The sequence below is a fragment of the Pteropus alecto genome, unplaced genomic scaffold (assembly GCF_000325575.1).
Source record: "Pteropus alecto unplaced genomic scaffold, ASM32557v1 scaffold113, whole genome shotgun sequence".
NCBI lineage: Eukaryota > Metazoa > Chordata > Mammalia > Chiroptera > Pteropodidae > Pteropus > Pteropus alecto.
In genome coordinates, this window is record NW_006433949.1 from 5,591,023 (window position 1) to 5,597,195 (window position 6,173).

The following is a 6,173-nucleotide window of genomic DNA, read 5'->3' on the forward strand; positions in this document are numbered from 1 at the left end:
GAAAAGGCTAAATCACGTATGGTTCTAACTACAGGACATTCTAGAAAAGGCAAAACTATAGTAAAGAGTCAAAAGTATTGCGGTAAAAAGAGACAGTATGAGATCAGCAGATTGGGGGAAGGAGGGACGGATAAATAAGTGGAGCATGGAGGGTCTTCGGGGCAATGAAACTATTCTGCGTGGCACTACAATGGTGCTCATGTGACATTATGTATTTGTCAAAACCCATACAACTGTACAGCACAAAAAATGAGCCCTAATGTAAACTAGAGACTTTGGTTATTAATAAAGTACCGATATTGGTTCATTAATTGTAACAAATCTATCACACTAATGTATGATGTTATGGAGTAGGGAGAAGTACCGATATTGGTTCATCAATTGTAAGAATTGTACCGATATTGGTTCATCAATTGTAACAAATCTATCACACTAATGTATGATGTTATGGAGTAGGGAGAAGGGGGACAGACAACTCTGTACAATCTGCTCAATTTTCTGTGAACCTAAAACTCTTCTAAAAACAAGACAAAACAAAAAAGTATGTGAAAGAGGAAAGATGGGAGGAAAAAAACAATGGATTGGTGCTCCGAGACAGCTATGTCTGGGCTCAGATAGGGCAGAGGGAAATTAAAGCTTTCAAAAAAATAACAGAAGTAATTAATCCATGAGATGCCACTTCGCACCCATTAGAATGGCTATCATTTAAACACACACACACACACTCTCATACACACACACACACACACACACATACACTAACAAGTATTAGCAAAAACGTGGAGCAATTGAAACTCTCATACATTGCTGGTGCCAATGTAAAATGGTGCAACCACTTTGGAAAACAGTTAGGCAGTTTCTGAAAGAGTTAAACATAGAGTTACCATGTGACCTTGGGGATTCTACTTCTGGGTATATACCTAAAGGAATTAAAAGCGGGAACTTGAACAGATACTAGTATGCCAATGTTCATTGCAATATTATTCATAATAGCCAAAAAGCAGAAACAAACCAAGTGTCTGTTCAGGGATGAATGGATAAACAAAATGTAGTGTATTCATACACTAATGGAATATTCTTCAGCCATTAAAAAAAAGAAGTACTGATACATGCTACAACATGAATGAACCTTGAAATCATCATGGTCAGTGAAAGAAGCCAGACAGGAAAGGCCATATGTGGTAGGATTGCATTTATATGAAACATTCAGAAGAGGCAAGTCCTTAGAGACAGAAAGTAGATTAGTGTTTCGGGGAGCTGGAAAGGGATAATGGGGAGTGACTGCTAATGAGTACAGAGTTTCTTTTCGAAGTGTTGGAATTAAATAGTAGCGATGGTTGCATGACATAGTGAATATATTAAACACCACTAGATTGTTCACTTTAAAAGGATGAATTTTATATTATATAAATGATACCTTAATTAAAAAAAAAAAAACATAAATAATGGAAGCACCGAATCATCTCTCTTCTCCTTTGCTAAGATCTACATGAAAATGGAACACCTAGAAGTAACCTATTTGTCTTTCAAAGACTAGACTTTTTATTTTCTATTAGTGTTTTATTAAATAAAACTACTGTGCTTGCCTCTTAAGAGAACAATATTACAGCACAAAACTCCAGTACCTACATGCCTGTGATACACTACTTAAATAATTTCTTTCTGATTCATGGGATATAAAACAGTCACTCAATTTCTAGCATCTGCGACTCCTGGGGAGCCCTGTTTCCAACATTGCTGGTAATTCTTTTCTCAATAGGGATGTTATTGAGAACAGTTTGCCAGGATATCTACAAGCAAAAATTAGGTTCATAAACAGGCTGCATTTGAATCACCATTGGGCCTTCTTAGATGCACATAGCCTGCTGCGTACACATTTTAAAACACCATCTCTAGATCTATCTTTAGTCCCTACCTCCCAACTTGTGCTCATAAAAATAAGTACATCCACATGATAGTAATTGCCAGGGCAACCTTGACCTTATGAAACACACAATTCTAGTATGTTGGTGGATTTCTAACTGGTGGTCTATGAGAAGCCTTACTGTATATAGCTCCTATCAGTCTCATTTATTCATTTAACAAATACTTATTGAGAACCTACTATGTGGCAGGCACTGTTCTAAGCACCGGGTTCAAGAAGTGGGTAAGTCCTGTACCTCTCTGTCTGCATCTGGTCAGAGTTAGTTTATAAACAGTCTACATATCTTTGTACTATGTGTCATTCTACAGAACAATAACTAAATGCTTTCATTGTGCCCAGTAAAAGTGCTAAGCACACGTGAATAAAGGCTCTGTTCCAAGAAGTTCACGGAAAGAGAAAAAAATCGTCAATAAATGAAGGGAAAATGTTAAACCTCACTAGTGTTTATTTATTTATACCCTGATGTGTTCCAAAAAAAAAAAAAAAAAGATTTAAGGCAGCTTACAATACATAAAACATAGCCAGGTAGCAAAAATTGTAAGTAGGAGAAAAGGAACTAAAAAAAAAAACAAAAGTCAAGACTAAAATAGGGCCAGAAATGAGACTAACACAAAGATAAATATGATAAAACCCTCTATGTGCAGAGCATGGTGTAGTAGACCCTGCTGGGGCCCTGCCCAGAGCCCTTTAACTCTCATCTCTACACACCAAAGGTTGCTACACCTGTGACTCTGAATGAGGGCTTTGTTCTAGCTGTGAAAGCACACGTGGCCAGCAAGCAGGACAGGTCAGGAGTCCCAGATGGATGGGAGTTGGTAGATGAGTATCCCAGCTTCCTCTCCCTCCACTGAGATATGTGAAGCATGTCCCCCACAATCTCCCAGAGCTCCCCTGGGGTGCTGAGCTCCAGTCGCTCAGAGCAGTAACTTGGTTGGCACACACTCTTTATTGGCTGTCTTCCTTCCTGCATCTCCCTTTCCCTCTCCCCAAGCTGTTGGTTCCTGGGATCATCTCTCAAATAAACTACCTGCTCTTGACAACTTGCCTCAGCATACATGTCTTGGGGAACCCAACCCAAGACAGCTCACCATGCCCTCGTCTGCCATTTTAATATAGAACTCCAGGCTTCTGCAAAATTTACTCCCTGCCAGAATTTCTGGGAGTGCCCAAGAGGGAGTCACATAAGTTCAGAAACAAGTCTAGTCAACTACCACGTTTGTGGACTTGTCCTCCTCATCTCCTGTTCTGGGCAATTTTACATCAACCAGGCATGCTGCTATTTCTGCTATTTATGACTATCTCGGTAGACTTCCACTTTAGCCAAAAGACATCTCCATCTTGTATCACTGAATACCACTTTTCCTACCAGCCATTGCTGCCTCCTTTTGTGTACCAAGGAGTATAAGGTGCCAAAGCCGTTTGATATTCAGTGATGATGTTCAGTAGAGGGGAATGCCTCCAGCCACAATGTGTTCCTCCATGTTGAGGAGATGCCACAAAAACGTGGCTTGGGGATCAAAAAGAGGTTTTCATTAAACAATCCCTTTATTCTTACTTATTGCCAAAGCCACATAAAATTCAGGCACGGTGAGTCCATAAGGACTGGTCCTAAGAATTTATCTGAGTGACATGTATCTCACTGTCCTCGAAAATCATCCATCCAGCCAAATATAAGCCTTGTTAGGAATCTAACTTGCCTGACTGACCTTGTCTTTCCTTTTGATGAGTTATCTCCTGGGAGGTCCCATAGTCCCTCATGAAAACAAGACCCATGCAAAACGTACAAGGTGATCTGGTACATGGGATTATTAACTAAAATACTGTTGAATATTGGAGGACATCTATCAAAACTAATCAGTTCTTAGGTCTTCTTTCTGGCAATTAGAGAACAGGGTCAATTGTCTATTGAAGCTACTCCTGGATCATCTGTATGAAAAATGCATCTGGTTACTCATATGCTCTAAAACCACCAATGGCTCCCCATTACCCTTAAAATAAAACTTAGATTCCTTAATATGACCTACCGGCTTCTGCTTTCCAACCCCACCTCTTACTCCTTTCCCTTTTGCTCGTTCTAACCATATGGCTTCCTTTCTGTTCCTCAAACACATTGAACTCTCTTCCCATCTCAATGCCTTTGCTTCTACTGTGCCTCACATCTACGATGTTCTGCCCATGGCTCTTTTTGTATGGCTGATTCTTTATTTTTCAAATGTCAACTCAAATGTCATCTTCTCGGAGAGATCGCCTGGCTACATTACTTAAAATAGAGACCCCCACACACACCACTCTTCACCAATTGATAAAGTTACTATTTTTTTCATAGAACTTATTTTTCACTATATTTATTTTTTTCATAGAACTTTGTCAGAATCTGATGGTCTTGTTAATTTGTTTCTGTCTCCTTTCATTGGAATGTAACCTCAATGAAGGCAGCAACCTCATTTGTTTGTGTTTTTTGTGGGGTTTTTTGTTTGTTTTTTGCACCTAAATTCTCAACAGCTATCATAGTGCATAGCACACAACACTCACTCAATATGCTGACGAATAAATGTATATAAGCCAGTGTTTATCGTTTCGTTCTCAGTAGCAGAAAGGGGTATACTTTGGATTTATCCAAAACTGATCATATACCACTAAATTATGAGTTAAAAAGTGGAAAGGCCAATATATATCTCCTATTTTCCCCCGATTTAAAACATTTTAATGATTGTATCATATGATTTTTCCTAGTAATTCTGACTCTACATGAGCAACAGTATCTGGCAGGAGAGGAGGAAAGTTTGATTGAACTCCTTCAACCTAACACATAAACAATTTCTGGTCTAGGCTAAACTCTAAGGAAAGGTCAATAAAATTGGCAAACATATTATTTCTAACCAACTTTTCTACAAAGGAGCAAAAAATATAAAAGTTCATAGTAGGTGCTCAAAATAAATTTTTTTGAATTAGTGTCTAGCTAGAGTTAGGTTTTGTGACTAGACCAGCACTGTCTGGTAGAAATATAATGTGAGCCTCATGCATAATTTAAAATTATCTAGTAGCCACAATAAAAAAAAAAGTAGAAAGAAAACAGTTGAAATTAATTTTAGTAATACATTTTATTAAGCCTAATATATCTGAAATATTATCATTACAACATGTCATCAATATATTTTTTAAAAAGGATAAATAAAATCTTTTACATTATTTGTTTCATACTAAGTCTTTGAAATCTGGTGTAAGTGTAATTTTACGCTTATAGCACATCTTGACTGGGATGATAAATTTGAATTGGAATAATTGCTCTGTATTTAAATTTCAAAACTTAGAGTTGAAAAAGTAGATTCATATATCCAAGGCTCAAACATACTTAAAAGTTATTCAATAACAGAATCACGAATTAGTTTTCAAACGTAAAATGGAAATTAATTACATTATGCAAAGTAAAAGAAGCCAGACACAAAAGCTCACATATTGTATGATTCAATTTAGATGAAATGTCCAAAATAGGTAAATCCATGGAAATGAAACATAGATTAGTGGTTGCCAGGGGCTAAGGGAGGAAGAAATGGGGAGCAATTGCTTAATGGGTACCGGGTCTCCTTTTGGGGTGATAAAAAAGTTTTGGAACTGGATAGATGGTGGTTGCACAACGTTGTGAATGTATCAAATGCCAAGAAATTGTTCATTTCACAATGGTTAATTTTATGTTGTGTGAACTTCATCTCAATTTTTAAAAATTGAAATTAATAAAATTTAAATAAAATTACAACTTCAATTCCTCTGTCACACTGGCTATAACCCAAGTGCTCAACAGCATTAGGCCATGACATTGTATGACATGGAACTAGGCTATTCCTATGCAGAGGCTATGACTTTTTTAATCATTTATTTCTGTTTCTACGGGACACAGCCTTCCAGCACCTACCGAAACTTTCAAGGTGAAGTGTCCCAGTTTATTTAAGCACCACCTGGCAGCCACTGAGGTGTCACGTTTCCATTTCACGAGAGGCAGCCATGCATCTGATTGCTACTGTTCCACATGATTAGCACGTTTTAGGTGACAGATTGTTAGGTTTGCCGCACTTGTGAGCGTGTTATGATTCTTTAATAGTTTTTCTGAAGGGTGTGAGTTTCCCAGAGCTGTGGTCTGTGCTTCCAGAACTGACTTATAATGGTTTCCAGCGGCCCGCCCCTCTCGTTGGGGGGTTGGGGGGACCAGAAGAGGAATGAGCTGACAGAGCAGGCACTGTGCTGGTAGTAGTAA